Source organism: Simochromis diagramma, unplaced genomic scaffold (assembly GCF_900408965.1).
Source record: "Simochromis diagramma unplaced genomic scaffold, fSimDia1.1 OVJJ01000612.1, whole genome shotgun sequence".
In the NCBI taxonomy this organism is placed as follows: domain Eukaryota; kingdom Metazoa; phylum Chordata; class Actinopteri; order Cichliformes; family Cichlidae; genus Simochromis; species Simochromis diagramma.
The window spans coordinates 1,252,898-1,274,164 of NW_024387419.1; the positions used below are offsets into that span (position 1 = coordinate 1,252,898).

Here is a 21,267-nt window from a genome sequence, read left to right on the forward strand (position 1 = left end):
TATTGTAACAGGCGGCAGAAACAGTATTGACCATTTTAACCTTATGCAGCTCATTTTTTCTGACACTGAAAGAAGTGGTTAGGTGCATTATGCCCACTGGCTGCAGATTGTGGGCATACAGGTGGATGATTGAGGTAGTAAGGCTGAATCAAAATATTTAAGTTTTGGCCATAAAATAAAAAATGCTGTAACACTGAATGTTACTGCAGAGTTGTTTAATTCTTTGCCAGCTTTTCACATCGCACAAAAAATGTAAAACTAATCATTTAAGTTATCAAATGAAGTATTAGTCACTGAACAACAAGGTCGTGTTTCAACAGCTATGCACCAACAGGCAGGAATGCATGTTAGTTGAGACTTTACCAGTATTTAATAATGTTTAGTTCTACAATCTTTTGACCGATTCTAGACTTCAATTACACAAATCCAATAAGTTTGAGAAAATTTCTGCTTGTAATATGAATACGTTTGAAAGCCAGCCACAGATTTTAACTTACAAAAGATCTGATGCCTCAAGCAGCCAGTTACCAGAAAAATATAGCAAGCCAGCCAACGTTTGGGTCAGCAGAAAGACCAATATGCTCTTAAGGACAACCTCTAGGTCTCTTTTACTTGAAGACTCTGTAGTTAAGAGGAACATTGGCTGAGCAGGACATAAATCAAGGAGGAAGCCCATTTCTAAAACCTATTTGAGTGGGTAAAATTTCTTTTTTGATTGCCTCCATTTCAAGGCTCACCCAGAGCACCAATTGCTGTGCTTTATGGCGTTGCTGTTGACACATCAGCTGTGCTTTAATGGAATTTTTGACAGCATCACACACACACACACACACACACACACACACACACACACACACAGTCTAAGACAAACAAAAAACTTACTAAAGAGTCGACTTAGAGCTGAAGCAGTTTCGTGCACGCGCTCAAACAACCACACAGCTTTTGTTTTGCTGGAATGTCATAACTTTTAATCAGAGTTATACTGAAGGGCTAGATCAGCTGTTTTATTATGAAAAGAAACTTTATTCTCAAAGAAAAGAGAAAGTCACAGGCAGCTACTGTGAAGGTGAGAGTGCGCACAGTACAGGCTCTGTGGCATCCGTGGCTGGTTTTAAAGTACCTTTTTTGTTTTTGGGATCCTTCAGTCCTTGTATTTGAATAATAGCTTTAGGTGCAAAATCATCAGCTAACGCTAACAAGCTAAACTGGCAAATCTCCATTCATAAAATTTATGTGTGAAACACACAGATACAAGTACAGTATCTGTATCAGTATCAACAGAATAAAGAAATACTAGAATTCATCTTTACCAAATCTGTAGCCCCTATTTTTTGTCAGATATATGTCAGTTATGATTTTGGTCTTGGCGCTCCAGCGGTTCACTGGGTGCTGAGGTTGAGTTCACTCGCTCCATTTATAGCAGAAGTGACGCCAAGCAGACGCCACTCAGCTCCCTCTGTTGGACCACCTGTCAGTCAAACTGGCCATGACCTCCAGTTCAGTATCCAGATGGATGGGTTATAAAAAACTAATCTATACAGTTGAAGGGGAACTTCTCCATGGAGAGCAAAACCATTTTTGTACCAAGCTGCAAATATGCTTTGTAATGCTGTAATATTGGACTTCATAACATAGGAGTGGAAGCAGAATTTGGTGCCACCCTCTACAGGCCTTTAGAAGAACTGCAGTTCTTAGCACCTGTGCAATCACTTCATTTTTCTATCATACAACACATTTGACAAGATGACAAATTACATTTACTTAATTATCTTTACTACAGTCTTGTGTTACTATTCCTCTTTTACAGTTTCTGCTACTTACTACTGCGTTCAAGTATAAAAAACTACTTTTTACTGCAATACATTTATTTGCTAGCTTTATATGAAACGGTCTTTATGCATCCCAAAAATATGGGAAATAACATACAATGTACAACCACGAATAAATCTCCAGTACATCTTCATAGCTACCCGGCAGCATTGATGGGGACGGCAGATGGAGGCATTGATGGACCTCTGATCATTATCCAGTAATATCTTTTTTTAAATGGAGCAATCCACAAACCAGCAACTGCATGTTAATGGGAATCTATTTGTTCTTTTATGTACGTAAATGATCTCAAACTATTTCCAATAGTTCGTGATAAGTTTTATGGTTGTTTTCTAATTTGCAACACACCAACCACTGTATTAGTTACACCTTACTAGTACTGGGTTGGGCCCCATTTTGACTTCAGAGCTGCTTTAATTATTTGAGACACAGATTCATGACAGTGCTGGAAACATTCCTCAGAGATTTTGGTCCACACTGATATGGCAGCATCACACAGTTGCTGTAGATTTGTCGGCTATACATGATGATAATCTCCTGTTCAATTACATCCCAAAGTTGCTCGATTGCACTGAGATCTGCCGACTGTGGAGGCCGTTTGAGTACAGTGAACCTACTGTAATGTTCAGGAAACCAGTTTGAGATTATTTGAGCTTTGAGACATGGTGTGTTATCCTTATGGAAGTAGTCATCAGAAGATGTCACATTGTGGTCATAAAGGGATGGAGATGGTCAACAACAATGCTCTGGTAGGCCGTGGGGTTCACATGGAGATTAGTTGGTACTGAGAGCTGTGCTAAGAAAATACCCCACATACAAACAACCTGAACCGCTGATATGAGACAGGATGGCTCCATGTTTTGTGTTATTTACATCAAGTTCTGACCCTTTAAACTGAATGCAGTAAATGGCCTGTATTTGTATAGCGCTTTTCTAGTCCCTAAGGACCCCAAAGCACTTTACACAACCAGTCATCCACCCATTCAGACACACATTCACGGCAAGCTACATTGTAGCCACAGCCACCCTGGGGCGCACTGACAGAGGCGAGGCTGCCGGACACTGGCGCCACCGGGCCCTCTGACCACCACCAGTAGGCAACGGGTGAAGTGTCTTGCCCAAGGACACAATGACCGAGACTGTCCAAGCCGGGGCTCGAACCGGCAACCTTCTGATTACAATGCGAACTCCCAACTCTTGAGCCACGATCGCCCAGTAAATCATCCAACCAAGAAATGATTTTCTCTGTTGTACAGTTCGGGTTAATTATAGCCTCAGTTTCAGGTACCACTCTGGTGTGGTCTTCTGCTGCCGTGGCCGATCTGCTTCAAGGTTTGTGTTGGTTGTGTGGGAAAATCCCAGCAGATCATCAGCAGTTTGCAAAATATTCAAACCAGTCCATTGGTACCAACAACCATGCCACATTCAGTGTCACTTAAATCACCTTTCTTCCTCATTCTGATGCTCAGTTTGAGCTTCAGCAGGTCTTCTTGAACACGACTACACACCTAAATGCTGTCACGTGATGTTTGTATTAATGAGCAGTTGAATGTGTACCTAACAGAGTGGTGGGTGACTGTCTTCGGAACGCAGTTCCTCATGATGAGAGAGATGAAGACAGACACAAAAAAAGTCTTTATAAAGAAACAGTTAGATACTTTGCTGCCAGCATCGTTCACCGCCTCCTTTTTTACAGGAGGACACTCCCATCATTTCGATCATTAACCCGCGTTAGCAGGTTTTCCTGGGGAGGCAAATTATCTGTCACACAACTGCAAGAAGTTTTTTTACTATCATAAAGCATTTGGCTCATGTTCACATGACATATAATATTTCTATTAAGATGCTTTGGGAATATAAATCTGCCACCAACGCAGGCTTGAAACTGTCTCTGGGCTTTAACCTGGATTCCCATTATTAGTCATAACGTCTCACTTTAGAAAAGCAGTGAGGCAACATGAGGTCCAATTTCCTCCAAATGGTAAAAACAGCATTTATATTCACTTCAGGCAGAGCTTTTTTTGCCATTAAGAAGACATATATGCGTAAATCACACATTCAATCAAAATTAAAGTGCAACTAAACTATGGATCAAAGCAAGTGGATGCCTAAAGGTTCTGCTACAGCATTTTCTGTCCTGATTTCTTACATGTTGTTGCAGTCACCACCTAGATTACGTATAACACATCACATGATCTTAAATCCTTATAAGAGAGATTATTGAAAGTGTCTAGTATTTAGAAAGTCTTTTCATTGATTTATTGACCTTTTTGTGGATATGAATATGGCATTTTCTTTCTTGACATTTCTAAAGTTCAGTTGTAATCAGTCTTCTGCCTCCTTCTGTTTTGATCATGAATTCACCTCTTTCAGTGGGGCGTTGATTCGTTCGCTCTGTATTCTGTTCTTTCCCCCACTCTCTCCTCCTTCAGTTGAAGTATGCGCTCATAAAATGCAGTGCACAAGTTCGTGCTGACACTGCCCAATATGGGGAAGTAAATACTATGGTGATATGTTCTTTAACCTGCCTATCAGCTCGTTTTCCCCACTCTGGATTCCTTTTTCCAGTTTTTTCCTACCTTTTCTTCATTCACATCTTCATTTTCTTTCATCTGTGCCACATTTGTCTTTCTGTTCCCCCTCAAAGCACAAAATAAATTCTACAATGAGCGTATAACTTTTAGAGCTTTTTCAGGGGGCAGCTGAGGCCTGGGAGCTTTTGTGGGATGTCCATTAATCAGTGGTTTTGGATCCCGGCTCCTCCAGTCTGGATACTAAAGTGTTCTGGGACCAGATATCGAGCCTCAAGTTGCACTTTTATTTGTATTAGGGGCACATTAAGAAAATAAATATGTTATTTATTAAGCACTTAAATTAAGGCCCTCTATAAAATGCCTTGTGTAGGTAAGTTAGTGAAGTCATACTTCAGAATCGGTTTAAGTTTAGTAGATAGAGTGTGTGGTGTGGTGATAAGCAGAAGGATGTTGACGAGATGGTGCAGACAGCTCCATCTGGTCAGAAGGATAAAGCACACAAACTTGGAAGAGCTTGTTGATGCTGTACGGGGTATTGACTGTGTGCATTGGTTGTATTTTAACAGTCAAATCCGTGTGTAGGTTAACTTCTTCTCTTCACTGATCTCCTCTATGATTTGTGTTTTAAATGTAATAAAAAATAACACGAAGGCTTCAACTTGCTGTTCTCATAACTGAACGGGGACGGCAGATGGAAATCCGCCCACAGTGTAGGGTAAAGACTGGCTCATTTGGTAATATGGACATTTTCAGTTTGTTATGAACACATCAGCTGCCCTGCAAGCAAAGAAGTAAGGTATAACTGTGCTAGCTGTCCTCAAGAGTTTGATCATATTACAGGCTGTTCTTCAGCAGGCGAGTGCTGCTGTTCAGACATCCATTTTTACCGAGCACCTCGAGGAGTCTTCATCTAAAAACTAAAAGGGTCGAAGGTCAGTCTCAACCTTGGAAACACTGCAAGGGAAAACACTCTGGACTCAACTTAGCTGCCGGGTCGAAAGGTTGGACCGAAAAAAGAGAAAAAGAAGCGTGCAGGGCAGAGGAATTTACGAGTTTTATGGCAAGTATAATGAAAACTCCATTTGGTAATAAAGATTATGCCATAAAACTGTTTCAGGTGCATTTCATGAGTTTATTAAAAGAACCAAAGTGTGAGGAAGCTACTCTTTCCTCTCTGTTTCATTCCTCACTTATTTCCTCCTTCCTCTCCTTCATCTCCTTCTCTTTTAAAATAAGTTGGTAGTTAACATTTTGTCATAGTGAGCCGCTGGTACCGTCCCGTTGGTTTTTTCTTTCTAATATCTGTCTTCCCTATGCTTTGAATCTGGTTTATGGCACTCTGCAGCTTTCTCTTTTCTCTGTAGTGTCCAAATGCTGGGCTTTCTTTTCTTCTCTGGCTTTTTTCACACAGCTGAGTATGTTTGCCACGTATAATCGTAAAGTCTCGACCGATTTAAGGAGCGCTCTGTTCTGCTCTATGTTGTTTGCCGGAGTGAGCTGCAGTGTGTTATCTGTCTGCCTGGTTTTACACACTGCACAGCAATGCTTTTGACGCATCAGTATGCCCACACCCATTCAGAAATCCCCTCTCCCCCTATCCCTTCTCTCTCTCTGACACACAGACACACAGATGGAAGGATTATGTGGTTTTACATTAGCGGCGCAATTCTTTGTTAATGGCCTTTCAGTCATTAGCAGCAGAGAATACATTTTTCTGTTTTTGACTCTTTCAGCCTTCGGCCTCTGTTATTAACTCATTTAACAGCTGTTGTTGTCAGTAGTAATCCTGTGCCGACTAACAGGCTTATGCAGCAATGCATAATATTACACTTTATTTTGGAGCAGATAGTTCAGCAGTGGGAATACCCAAAGATTATAATCCCCAGGGGTTAAACGAAGATCCCGATGGGATGTGAACTGTTCTGTCGCATAACTGACAGCTTTCAGTTATGCGACTCTCACCCCTTCACAATCTGAATGCGTCCTGCGTAGGTCAAAACTCCAAAGAGATCGACATCTTATGTATAATGGTGACCCCTGGAATCACCATTATACAAGATGCTGTCTTCACCTTCTCACCATTATGCGCAAGATGTTGATCCATTGACACGCCGGGTGGGGCAGTTTTGACCGACTGTTGCACACTTAGATTAAATTTAATTTCTCACCAGCGTGGCTTTATGAGTCTGCCTTTACAATATGATCTGTAAGTATAAAGACATAGTACATCATTTTGTATACTTTTGTCTTGAGACTAGCTCGGCATGCTAGGTTTCAAATGCTAGAGAGGTTAGATGTCTAATGCTAAACAGCACATACTTCTTACAGTAGCATAAATGAAATCAACATCAACCAAAGATACTGTGAGTCCAAATCTCAATTCACTGTGATTACAGATAGGTTTGTGTATAAAATCACCACAGTGCCACAAGGTCTCCAAATGGACTAGTGAATTAGCTTTAGCTGCTAATAGTTAGCTTCACTGCTACAGACTAAACACACATAATGGAGATTATTGGCCAACTGTCCTACTTTCTCTTCAACCCTGTGGATCAAGGTCAATCTATATTTTGTATTTCCTTACCTGCAAATATAAAGACATTGTTACTAGTGCTGTCAGCGTTAATCTCATTATGGCAAATCTCCGTTAGCGAATTAACGTGGCTCGACCCATGCGAGGGGCTGCAACGCTTTAACGAGCTAACCGTGCAGCCCTCACAGGGGGCAAGCCGCGTTAACTTGCTAACGGAGGTTTGCCGCGTTAATGTGGTTATGGCGTTAACGTCAATTTAACGAGATTAACGCTAACAGCACTAATCGTTACTTGTTTTGTACACCTCATTTTAGGAGATAGTCACTCTTGTGTTGTAAAAACGGAATTACTCTTCCAGTATTATGTATCACTGGAGATTGTGGTGGGGCATGGTCGGCGGTGCCACTGCAGGGTAGGTGAACGCACCTGCAGGCAGTGTTGCCAACTTAGCGACTTTGTCGCTATATTTAGCGAGTTTTCAGAGCCCCGTAGCGACTTTTTTTCTAAAAAAGCGACTAGCGACAAATCTGGTGACGTTTTCTGGTATTATTGGAGACTTATTTATGACGACTTTTTGACGTGAAAGCGCGTATCACTTTCACTCTCAACAAGCAGCGGTGCTGTCGTGGGCACCTCACCCGTGCCAAAGCGCTCACGGGCAGAGGATAGTCCTCCCCCAGCTGCTATCAGGGCAGGAGATGTTCACACCTGTGCGTCCAAACTGTAAATGAATCGCTTATGAGCAAAGCCGCTGCTCCCGCACTGACTGTAACGCAGTCAGTTCTTCTTTTACTGTTATGCTGTTTTGTGGATCACAAGCTTTAAAACTACTTATAAACACACACAGTAACTCCACCAGAGTGCCAATCTCGGGTCACTTTTGCCAGTCCAGGCCCGGATAAAGGAGCAGGGTTGGAATTGTGACATTAAAAAATAATAATTGCTAAAAGAAATTTAATTTGTAGTTCTAAATAAATTCTAAATTCGTTTAAGACGTTTTTTTACTCACTCTATGTCTCTTCCACGATGTTATTTCTCTCTCCAACAACGTAGGTTACAATTACATTAGCATGACCAATTATGCAAATTAGGCGATGACGTCATTTAGCGACTTCTAGCGACTTTTAGGACAGCCAATAGCGATTTTCCTTACTGAGGAGTTGGCAACACTGCCTGCAGGGCATCTGCAATCATGCCTCGCCGGGTTAAGACTGTCATGTTGTAGTTGTGGGTATGTGTGGCTGGCAGCTAGGGAGCTGCAGCCATGGAAGCATGTTAGAACAGCAAAGTATGCTGGAGAACGCAGAATAGTGGTCGCATCCAGCTTCATTCCTGCCGCAGAGATTTGGGCACACATTATAAACAACTAAAGCAAGTAACATATTTGAACAATCGGAACATTCTAACAGTACCCTTACACTACACATCATGTTTGAGTTCATGGATTAAAAAAAGATATTTACAGCACTCTTTCAATCCACTAGAGAGATAATACAGATCTTACTCCAGAATCAGAAGGAGTCATCATCGGCTCTGCATGTAAACCAACCAAATGTTTTCCAGCGTGCTTAGCTTTGAGCTAATAATAGTAGTATATTACTTATACAACTGCACAAGAAAAGGAATGCTGCCAAAAGAACACCAGTAAGAGGGGATGAAGGTTAGATCAAAAAAATAATTTCTGAAAAGCTGAAAGTAAGAGATTGGTTACTCCAGAGCAGATTACATTATGATTGTTATTGTAGGGTCTTTACCTTATAATATAAAACACCTTGAGGCATTTCCTGTTGGGATTTAGCACTATATAAATAACACTGCCTGTTGCTTCATGTTGAAAAAGCAGCAAAAATCTGCACAAAGAACATAGCAACTCGACCATTATCTTCTAAGAAGGTATGCACTGAAAACACCGTTAAACTGTCTGAACTGCACCTAACTATGCCGAAAGTCATTCAGAGGTTTTGCATGCACACAAATGTTGGAGGCCTTCCATGTAATCTGGGTTATAGTCTGTTTATCACTGATTAGAATTGGGCAGTTAATTGCCTGCTAGTAGGTACAGCAGGTCTCCCGCTGGTGATCTCAATGGGAGTGATTACCACCTACAAAGTCCCATCAATGAGAGGATCTGATTTGAAGAGGGTTCAGCACTTTCCCTTTACTGCTCGTTCCCTTCTGTTGCGCTCTTCTGACCTCTCTCCAGATTTTTTCATTAAACTCAGCTGCTGCACAACTTACTGTGGGAACATCTGAAATTACAGCTACATGAAATATGAATCATTGCACTTTCACCACCATAATGTGAATACATTCAGTGGGGCATGCCAGGTTTCACAACATCATTGCACTTCGTTGCTACCTCCACCTGAGAATTTTATGTCGTTTCTGAGTTTTATCGATATATCTCTTGAACTACCCTCGGTATTACCCTAACACTGTTACACAAGCTTCTTTGAATTTCTACCAGGTAAATCTACGAGCAGCTCAAGACTGGTGGTGAAGATACAACCTTGCACTTTTACTATGTTGTCCATAGTAATTACTGAATGAAAGCAAGGCATTAAAGTCAAATAGACATCTATAGGAGAGTCTCCTAAGTGCGCCATCCTTCCACTCACTTGTGCATTCTCTCTATGAGACGTGAACTGAACCAACAGGTTTTTCTCAGAGTGGAAAATTAGCTTCTCCATGCAAGCTGTATTGGTCTGCTGTGGTGAAGCAGCCTTATGGGTGAATTATGCTTCAGCAGGAAATCTACGTCATGACCTACGATGTAACTGGAAACCCCTTTTAACTCTATGCCATAACCTCCCGAGAAGCAGAGCTATGTTTCACGTCAACGACTGAAAGGCGTTGAAGGTTACGGCATAGAAGCATAAATCAGGCATTATAGAGAGGATGAGCAGTTTTGTCAGTACTTTTCTTAGAGGTCACTATGCTTCCCTTTCCCCAAACATCAGAGGAGCTCCATCATAAAGCTGGCTTTGGATCCTTCACGTTTCCAGTCTGTTTTGTTCAGCTCTGCCAAAATGGCATCTGTTGATGTCTGTGTGTCACTTTTACCAGCTGTTGCTGTGGTTAGTAGGCGCTCTGTGAATTCATCCCAAATGTCACTCGTGCCACTTCGGGTCTCATGCCTCGAGCGTGTTGGTTTCCTGTTCCCGCATATATTTGAATGTATTTGCTTTAAAATAAGACTCCCAAGGCTATAAGCACATGTACATATGGTATAATGGAGTCAAAGGAAATAGACCTGTAAGAAAAATAATTTTCTGTGGGATTTAGGTGTTTCAGGATTATATTACAGACTTAATTATGACTTTTTTTCCCCATTCTTGTCCCTCCCTTCTGTAACACTTTGAGCTGTGAAGGATAGGCTTTTATATAAGCTTGGCTCGCTGTGAGATAACTGCCTTTTTGGATCCTCTTTAAATGTTTAATTATTGCAGAGTGTCAGGATTTCTGTTTGGAGTGTTGAATGTGCCGTTAATTTGTCTGCCAAGTACGATATTTAGCTTATCCTCTCCACTCTTCTTTACTGACAGAAAACACGCTAATCCAGGTGCTTCGTCAAGAGAAATCGAGCAATGCAGAACCTCCCGTTTCAAGATAATGTATTGGCTTTATATTCCTTAAACTGCAACACCACGCACAGTCATCTTCTTTCAGGGTAGCTTTTCAATGTTAGCTTTTAACAGTGGGTTTCTTTGGCTTCTAACTCTTTCAGCGTCTCTTTCTGTTATTTAACCCACCTGGCAGACTGACTCCAGCCAGGCTGTCTTATTGTTGTAACTTTGCTCCATCTGTCCAGTCCATTATGTGGCCTCGTGGCTTAGTGACCACACTGATGGAAATGACCCGTGTGACATTTAAACACAATCCATATCCATCCAACGCATGCCACATGGAGCACGACATTTGATTTTTGTGTCAGAGCTGCATCAAATAGCGTCACTGTTACACATGAGGAACCTGCCTGTACACAGGCCTGGGTGCTGTTTGGTAGTAATGTGATTTGAACACCTTGAAGTCATCACTTATTTCACTGTGTTTCAGTGAGGCTTAGGTGGCAGTTTTAACCAAATGATCAACCAAAATTTCATCAAGAAAGAACAAAGTACCATATCTGAATTTCTCCTAACTTAGTTTGAGAAATTGTTGGATTTTTGTCACTTTTTCCCATCCAGCTTTGAAAAAACTCTACTAAGTGTGAGTTATTGTCTTCTTAATGTGTTCAGTTTAATTCAGTTTATCTATATGGCGCCGAATCACAACCACAGTCTCCTCAATGTGCTTTATATTGTGGGTGGTTGGTTAAAAATTGCAGCTTTATCCATCCATTTAATTTGCGTTACTTATCTGGGTTCGGATCATGGGGGCCGCAGTTTAAGCAGAGACACCTGGACCTACCACCCACCTCGTCCATCTCTTCCGGGAGGAGAACCAGGGCATTCCCGAGCCTGTCGAGACATCAAACCTCTCCAGTGCGCCCTGGGTTTACCTTGGGGCCTCCTCCCAGTACAAAATGCTGGAAACACCTAACCTAGGAGGCACCCACTTGGTGTCCCAGTCGTGCCTGATTGTGCAGAGGACCCCTCCTGACTGACTGAGAGCCTCGACTTATCTGGCTGAGCTCAGAAACCCTAAGAAGAAAACTTCTTCTAACTCTAAAAACTCATAAATATTTATTTTTTTGCCGTCTAGAAAACGTAGTAAGAAAAGAAATCAATAAAATAAAAGAAATCTGTGATAAAAAGTTCTTCAACACATACTTTTTCAACTTCAACTTGTGGGCCCCGTGTGTTTCACATTAAACAATTCTTTCCTGAAAATATTCATAACAACAAACATATTTTTTAAAGATACGTGACAAATGACATGAATCAGAAAATACCACTGAACATGTATAAGGAATATAATGTCCTATAAACACTGTTTTGCTTTGGCACCATGTAAATAAAACTGAATTGTATTGATTGCATTTTTGGTGTCAAACATAAGGCCTGAGGGCCATAACTGTCCTGGCAAAGACTCCAAACTTTTAAATATATTTTAAGAAGATTTTCAGATAGCAGAAGGTTTAGTTTTCTGTTAATTTCTGTTTTTTTTTTTGTTTTTTTTATAGTGGGTCAACAAAAAACAAATAACAGAACAGAGATTTTCAGTTTTATAATTACAGGACCATTTGGCAAATGAGCAATCAGCAGTTTCTTCATTTACTACAGCAGTATTTCTTTAATATGTAGAAAAACTAAAATGTACTGTTGAACCTGCGCTTATTTTTCTTATACTAAGATATCTCAGGGATTAAATGTGTAGACAAACTTCTTTTACTGACAGAAAGGGGAGTTCCCCTGGTCCGGCCCACCAGTCATTGATCAATGTGAGTCGTATGAGGCTAACGACATAAAATGAGTTTGTTTAATATCCTCACGTACTGAACAGCAACATTAGTAACACAGGCAAACAGAGAGCCCTAAATAGGATTTATCTTATTTCACACAGTTCAAATTGATGCTCTGTACCATGTTTGCAATTTATTCCACATAACATACTACACAACACATATTGAGCTAAGTGCCTTTTCCTGCTTTTCTGATGTTTCTAGCTCCTAAAAATAATAGAAGTCTTTATTCAGTGCCACTGTGCTTCTGCTGGATGAAAGAACCGACGATTAATGGTACATTCAGTTGTGGTGTTGCTGCTGGAGTGTGGGTGTGTGTAGGAGTTAGTGTGGTTTTGTGTTTTCACTCACTTTTACCTCTGTTTTGAACTGAAATGTTTTACAAATGAGCATCAAAAAGTCAATAGCTCGTTTTTCTCTTCCTTTTTTTTGCCCTTTTCCTCCCTCTTTCACTGCAGGCAGATGGATGATGCTGCTGATCCCTCGCTCCGGAGGCGTGGAGTGACAGATGACAGAGGTTTTGGTACAGCAGGAGGGAGAGCCAAAGAGAGAGGCGACGACGGAGAGACTCGCCACTGCTGATAACCGAGAGAACAGAAAAGGTCAAGCACATCGATTGGGAGGTGAGGTAGAAGTAAGTGACCGGACTTACCGATGCTGCTCTTGCTCTCTGTCTTTACATTCTCGCTTTTCTCCCCATTGTTTCTGCAGCTTCATTTCTTTCTTCTTTCTTCTTCCTCTGTACCTTTACCACACTGAAAAAACACACACACACCTCCACCTGCACAGCTCAGACTGCTCAATATTTCTCAATAAACCCGCTTTAAAGTTGTAGTTGCGATGCAGCGCTTCTGTGCTTTTGTGGCAAAAACTCTCCCAGTTTTGTTGATTTGGCTTTAAATTTGTGGATGAAGAAGATGTGTTCCTACAGCACAAGAGTGACCTAACACACAGTCAACTCATTTAACTTCTTCTGTTTTAAATTCTCACTATGTTCGTGCTCGTTCCGGGAAGCAAAAAAAAAAAACGTCTGCCCTTGAAGTGCACATAAAATGTTTAATGAACGGCAATTTGTTTTGAGCAGGAATGTAGGCAAAATACAAAAAGCCATTAAAAACCACAGAATCTGATCTAATGGTTGTGCAGGTCTCAAACTGTGATGGTTTATGATCGACCTCTAAGAACAGTAACGTCTGCCAGATAAAGCTCAACTGTGCTAAAGCATCGGGAGGTTTTCTCAGTAGCAACTAAGGCATAGTTGTTTGCACTGTAATTTCACGCACGGTGGCTCAGTGATTAGTACCGTTTAAAGCAAGATGTTCCTGGGTTCAAGCTTCAGTAAATCCCTGTGTAGAGTCTGCATTCACAGAACCACCTGTGGAAAGCTGTGGACCCATTCACAGGTTTCCTCTGATTCTAAAAACAACATGGCAGATGAGTGCTGCTTCCTGTTGTCCTGGGACACTCGTGCAAAAGCAATTCTTTAACTGTTCATTCACTTTTATATATGCAGTGTCAGGACACACCATCAGACTCTACAACTTCAAATAAAGTTTTTTGGTGTTTGATTTTTCAGGTTCTGTTTAAATATCTTTAGGTTGTTAAGTTTCCTTTTCATGTATTATTCGAGAACTCCTGTTACATCTCTTGTAGTTTAGTATTTTCAGTGTTTAATTGTTTAGTTATTGATGTTTCTAGCTCTTAGTTAGTCCCCTCCCGTGTTCATCTTAGTCTTGTCTCTGTATGTTCTTCCTAGCGTCCCCTGTATGTGGTCCATCGTGCATTCGTGTTTGTTTAGCTCAGTCTCAGCGGTCATGCTTCCTGTTTTATTTTGGTGATCTCTTACCTCGTGTGCATTGTGGTTTGTTTTGCTTCCTTGGTTTAATGCAGTTCTGCTGCGTCTCCACTTGTGTCTCAGTCACCTTTCCCTCGTGTTCTCAGGTGTTCATTTTCTCCAATTTTTTTTCCAGTTTTGGTTTCAGTTTTGCAACTGGCTTTTCCGTTTCCTCTTGTATTCTTTCCTTGTCTTTATTTTGTACTTTATCATCAACCTTTTGCTTTTGGCTCCAGTTTACAACACGTGATCTGCATTCCCTGCAGATCACGACACATTGAACGACAACAATCAACAATCAGCTTCCTATGAGCCACACTTGGCAATGGTGGGAAGGAAGAACTCCCTTTTATTGATAGGAAGGCTCAGGGAGGGGCAACAACGTAATTCCACTACATAGACTAAGGGTGAAACACAAGCTGGGACAGTAAGAATAAAATCGAATGCCATACAGCAGTCCCAAAAAGTTGATGCTGTTAATCTGGATGTAATGTTTTAGTGGGAGAAATGTTTCGTCACTTATCCAAGCGAATTCTTCAGTCTGAAGAACTGAGGTGACTCATCTCTGCTTTAGCTTGACGCATCAAGTCAACAACAACAACAACAACAATCTTTATTTATAGAGCACATTAAAAGCCAGGGGCATGCCAAAGTGCTTTACATAAAACAATAAAACAATAAAATGATTTACACTAAAACATCGGAGTCATATAAGTGTGGGATTATGTTCACAGGTAAAAACCACTAATAGGAATAATCTATAGCACACAGCTATAGCAAAGTAGAACTGTAACCATCCATACACAGTGATAGAGAACATAGACAACGCAACAATAAAATAATAAAAATAATTAGCACTATAACGTCAGAGTCATATAAGTGTGAGATTATGTTCACAGGTAAAGACCACTAATAAGAATAAACTATAGCACACAGCTATAGCAGAGTAAAGCTGTACCATCAAACACAGTGATAGAAAACATTGACAGCGCAGGACAACGCAAAACAACCAGACACATTAATAGAATAACTCACTAGAAGCAAGGCGAGAATTTAACTAGTAGAAAAAGCAAGTTCAAACAAATATGTTTTAAGCTGTGATTTAAAAGATTGAATAGAATCAGACGCCCGGATGCCAATCGGGAGATTGTTCCACAGCTCAGGTGCAGCTAGAGCAAACGCTCGATCACCTCTAGACTTCAAGCGAGATCTGGGCTGAACCAACAATGACTGTGAGGAAGATCTTAAGGCCCTCGTAGGAAGATATGAATTTAAGAGTTCCTTAAGATAACTTGACCCTGTGTTATTAGTAATTTTAAAAGTAAACAACAGAATTTTAAATTGAATACGAAATTTCACAGGCAACCAGTGCAGATCAGCAAGGACGGGAGTGATGTGAGCAAACTTCTTAGTTTTAGTTAGAATGCGTGCAGCGGCATTCTGGACTGTCTGTAATCTATGTAAAAGGGTAGAGTGGAGACCATAATAAAGTGAATTACAGTAATCTAGTCTTGACGTTACAAAGGCATGGATAAGCTTTTCCAAATCATTGTGCGGGATGTAGTGTTTTGCCTTGGAAATAAGGCGAAGTTGGTAGAAACTAGATCTGACGACAGCAGATACTTGTTTATCAAGTTTAAATGAGCTGTCAAGTAGCACACCCAGATTCCTAACAGTGTCAGGGAAAGAACTAGTGAGAAAACCAAAAGCATCATGAAGTTTGGCACGAAGAGCGTCACTGCCAAAGATCATAATTTCAGTTTTCTTATCGTTAAGGATAAGAAAATTTGCCAGAAGCCATTGCTTGACCTCACACATGCACTCTCGAAAGTTACTCACGGACATAGCTAGATCATCATTCAGCTCAAAATAGATCTGGATGTCATCGGCATAATAGTGAAAGGCAATGTGGTATTTCTCAAAAATGACACTTAAAGGAAGCATATACAGTGAGAACAGGGTAGGGCCTAACACAGATCCTGGGGGGACACCACAGCAAACAGGTATAGCGGAGGAGGAGGAGGTGGCCAAGTGAACCGAAGAGAGCCGATCGGAGAGGTAAGATTTAAACCAATCCAAGGCAGCGCCCTTGATGCCTACAGTGTGCTCTAGTCTCGCCAATAGTATGTTATGGTCAACCATGTCAAATGCCGATGAAAGATCCAATAGCACTAGGACAGAGGGGCGTCCATTGTCAGCCATTAGTAAAAGGTCATTAAAAACTCGGAGCAGTGCTGATTCAGTGCTGTGGTGTTGTTTAAAGGCCGATTGATATTTATCATTAATGTCATACAGTAGTGGCTTCAGAGATTTTGAGAAAGCGATCCATGCCTTCATCTCATCTCGTCTCGACTTCTGTAATAGCCTCTATTCTGGTATTACCGCTACATTAATTGGCCGACTGCAGCTAGTCCAAAACGCTGAAGGCTTTGCCTCCCAATCAACTTTTAGAAACTCAAGCAAACTCAAGCAAACCCTAACAGAACACACAAGGCTGAGTGTTGGGGTTATGTGACATTTTGAAGTTATGATGGGGCCTGATCGTGCAGGACATTGAATGTGAGGAATACGATTTTTCATTTCAGTTCTGGATTTAACAAGGTGGCAGTTTTCAGTGTTCTTCCTGTCACGTTTTGGAAAATCCAAAAGCTTTTCAGGAAATTTTTAAAATAGTAATAAGTACTTACAGGTTATAATAATTTCTGTGCTTATTAAAACAGGCAGTCTCAGTTAAATGTATAACGTGCAGGTTAATGGAAAAGCTCTGCTTAAAAATGACTCCAAGGTTCCTCACAAACATCCAGACAGCAGATGTTGGGGGGGTTCACTTAATCTGCCATCTGGTATTTTTTATCTATTTTTGAACTTCTAATTTTAGCAAAGTAAATCCGTAATTTAATAAGAAAAAGAACATGTAAAAAAATCTAATTAAAATCTTCTGCAAAGTGCATTCAAACATCCCTCCAATCCTAGACTCCATTTTTCTGGATTACAGTTTTATGCTGCCAAGGCTACAGCTCAAACAACGCTAAACTGAGATCATTTTTTAAAATTGACACAGGTTTATCCTGGAGTTTTTCCATAAAAACTCTGCAAAAAGTTATTTTATTTCAGTGCTGTCTCTCATTTATTACATTTATTAGTCTGGAGAAACGAGGCTTGTTCCTGAGGTTTTCTTTCCACATTCAAAACACAAGATAGCATCCATTACAGTAAAAGATATATATATATAAATCTTATAAAGTTTGTATCTGTCTTGTGTGAAACTTGTATGAAAAGCATACAAGAGTGAAAACAGATGTAAGATCCCTTGAAAAATTATATAATGAAACTTATATGTTTTGGATACTTCCTAAAACAATATATGAAAGTGGCCACTTTCATGAGTAACTCATATAAGCCTTATATGATTCACTATATGAAGTAGGCCACATTTGATGCAAGTCTTTTATAAATTTTTTCTATTTCTTTTCCATATGGGAAGGCTGTGTGTGTCAGCATATTTTGAAACCATTTTGAGTCTTCCAGTTATTAAAAAGAAGGTCAGGGTACTTCTCATTTCTGGCAACTTAACCCTCCAAGGATTAAAGTAGCCAGGAAGTAGGAGGAACAATAGCTTTGGTTACAATTACTTCACAACAGCACCAAAATAATCCGATGTCCTTTAAAGGCAGCAGGAACTATTCTCTACTCTTATTTTTATCCTGCAAAGCAAATAAAAGTAGACCTGTGAGCGGAGAAAAGAGGGAAGACGAACCATCTGCTGCTGCCCCAGTACAAAATGTTGCCACAGAAGTTGGCATTCACCAGCATATAGCTGGTAAATACATAGCTGACACTGTTTATTGTTAGGGAAACATAAACGCTTAAATGTTAAGCCTTAAACCAAACAAAAAAGGCAGTTAGTGTTTGCTTTGTAGGGCACACTAATAAGAAGAAAATCATTTTGCTTTCCCCCCTCTGCTGTTTTATCTCGCACAGCAGAAATGGCTTAAACAAACAGAAGTGCAGCGGCAGTTTTATTTTCCCCACGGTGGAAAGCGCCAGCGACCGCGGCGGCGTCTGTGCCACGACTCTGCGAGTCCCCAGCCGTGTCTGCGTAACTCTCTCCAGGATGTGGGCCGGAATGCGTTCTGCAGTCACAACACCAAATATAAGCCTAATCTACATGTGATGTGATTGGTTAGCTGAGACCCGCATCTCATCTTTGGTTTGAAACTAATGAACTGTGTGCTTTCACTCGAGTTGCCAGATAAAAAGATAATCACTGGTAGAATAACAAGTTACTGTCGTGTGGAGTCGAGAAATTGGCTTCATTCGGCTTGACTCATGGTTTCGTGCGCGTCTCTCCTCCCTCGCTTTCTCATCTCTTTTATCTCTTTCCTCTCCTTTCAATCACTTTTCCTTTATCTCCCCAATCACTGCTTTGTCCAACTTCCCTCCTCCTCTCCTCTTCCTCCTCCCCTCTCTTCGTCGTCTTCTCCCTCTCTCTGTGACATATTACTGCTTTGTCAGGCCAGTTAAATGGCTTGCCTGCAGTGCTGTTTAGTTTCCTGTGAACTATGCTGATAGAGGAGGCGATAGGAAGCAGCTTGTCCGTTACACACAAAGCAGCGCGCTGGTGACAAACGCACTCACACACAATCCGTAATCACACGTATAGTTCTTCCCTCGACTCGATTTAGAGTTGCGTTGGTTTTTCTGTGTTGCCTTTTTCATTTTCCAAGGGTAGAATTTTAAAGCGCACGTTATTACGATGCTGTTTACCTTTATTTGTTTATTTGGTTTAGTCAAGAAAAGACAAGCTCAGCACTTTCATTGGATTTGTGTTGTCCTGAGAAATAATCAATAAATTGTAGTAGCCTCCTCTATAATGTGGTCTTCCTGGTCTTGCTCTTCAAATCTATAAAATATGGCCCCATAGTCCAGGCTAAAGCCCTACCAGGAGCTGAATGGTGGTGAGATTACGTTATGATTTGGTCTGATGGGAGAGGCAGTCATTAATATTGGTATCATATATAAAATCTATCCTCCCCAGAAAACAGATAACATCCTTCATTGTTATGCTTCAAACAACCGTATATTCATTTTCTAAACTCAAAATCCGAAACCTAACTTTGGTTGTTTCATTAGCTTAGCTGTGATCACAAAACCATGGAAGTTATTCAGGAGTTGAGCAAAGTCATTATGTTGCCTAGCACCCACCTACCAATGGGCTAAATGGCACCTAATTTATGCTCCGTATAAAAGCCTTGCATCGTTTTAATATCACAACAGCACACAACAACCTTTAATTCATATCCACAAAAGCTGAATTATGTCATATTATGATGTTGTTACATTTCATCAGCCGCCTGAAAAACGAAATGCAATGTTTATACACTTAATTACACCTTGCCATTTGATAGCTAGCGTTTTGACATATTTAGTTAATATGTTAGCTACATAAGTGTAGCATGTAGTACATCTCTAAACAAAACAAAATACTGAAGTAACAGTTTGGACTATCTCCAAGAAAGCGACTGGACTTCTTTCAATTTCTTGAAGGTGTTTCACTTCCCATCCAAGAGGCTTCTTCAGTTCTAAGAGGTCCAGTCGACCGTGACCCGGATGACTGAGAGCCAACACAAACATCTGCTGTAGCAAAAATGCAATGATTCCACTTTGTGGTTTTGTGAGACATTATGTGTCAGAGTTTTGTTACACTGGAAACTCATTCGGTTTACCAAAAATGAATAAATGAGATAAACTCATTTACATGACAGGGATAAATGACAGATGATGTGCACTGTGGTAGAGCATGTTTGACCCTCAAAAGTCTAGATTGCCTGAGCTGTGTGGTTACCGCATGTCAGCATACTGAGCCCTAGCCATCTGGGAAGACTGGATATGGTATCTGGTGTGAAAGCTACCTGTGCCCAAGCTCTGAAAATATCTGTGTTAAATAATTTAAATTGCTCAAAGGCATGTGAAAGTAGAGTATGTTCCAAAATGACCCCAAATACACCACAAAGAAAATGGACTCATGAACTCGGATGTGTTATGTCCTTTTCTTTCTTTTTTCGTTTTTTTCAGTCCCATTATAAAAAAGTGTGTGTGTAAGAGAGAGAGGAAAGAGTGCTCCTTTCTAATGTGTTATAACCCCAGGACATCAAATACTGCCATTATGGGTGTTACAAGGTGTTCTTGGGCATCGATGCCTCACTGTCCCACCAGTATTAAAATTTGTGATAACGTTTCTCTTTGGAAACGCAACAAACCCAACGCTTTGGGGCAGATTTTCTCAGACTTTAGTCACATAGACCTAGAGACCAGTCAGCAACACCACCGCAACCTCCATTTGCTACCAAAAAATTGTTTTCCCCAAATAATTGGTGAAGGTTGCCGGCTGTTTCCGGTTTCACGCTTCACAGTTTCACTACTGCTCAGCAGTTGGCAAGCCAAGGAGGTTTTTGGTGCAAGACTAAATACCTCTTTGCTATCAATTTCATCTACTGACTGCAAGCAACCACTTACCAAACAGTCTAGTGACTGCTGGCTGCACAGGGAACTGCAAACCGGTGGGTCTCTAGGTCTTCGTGACTGAGACCTAACCGTATGTCCCAGCACTAAGCCCTCATTTAGGGCTAAAAAAAAGCAATCCCTTATTAAAGAGGTAGAATGTCAATTTAGAGACTTAAAGGTATGAAGATCTTTGCACCTGTCCTTATTGCACTTGCATGCAGAAAGTTTCCTTATAGAGCACAAACTTGAGGGAGGAATGTATTTAAACAAAAAGAGCACTAACTGGTGCAGCTGGACTGTAGTGAGCACTGTGCCAACGCTTTAGGCTCTATAGCTCACTCCAAATGTTTAGAGGGTCCTCAGTAATACTGGTATTTGGATGAAGCACAGCAAAACCTAACTGAACCTCACAGGCAGTCATGCTCTGGTATGATGAAAGGCAACCACACGTAAAAAGAGTGAGACATGTTCCTGTTCCTGTTTTAGTTCTTTGCAGCATCCAAACACCTGTGAAATAGCAAGTGCATGTTTCCCATAGAGATATACGAAATTACAAGGAATTATTTGTGTCACTTTCAAAGAGGTGACTTCAGCCCAGCTCAGTCTCAGGAGTTTGTGAAATAGTCAC

At 40.8% G+C, this 21,267-nt stretch overlaps 1 protein-coding gene across 4 annotated transcripts in view; it reads left to right on the top strand.

The window, feature by feature from the left end:
- Nucleotides 1-21,267, top strand: part of htr2cl1 (5-hydroxytryptamine (serotonin) receptor 2C, G protein-coupled-like 1) — a 206,221-nt gene that overhangs the window by 144,618 nt on the left and 40,336 nt on the right. For 2 of the 4 annotated variants that reach the window (XM_040012525.1, XM_040012521.1), the window contains one exon: nt 12,760-12,935. The gene's annotated coding sequence lies outside the window, so the exon portion shown is untranslated. The remainder of the gene's footprint in view (nt 1-12,759; nt 12,936-21,267) is intronic. The other 2 variants (XM_040012524.1, XM_040012522.1) reach the window with 2 other exon arrangements.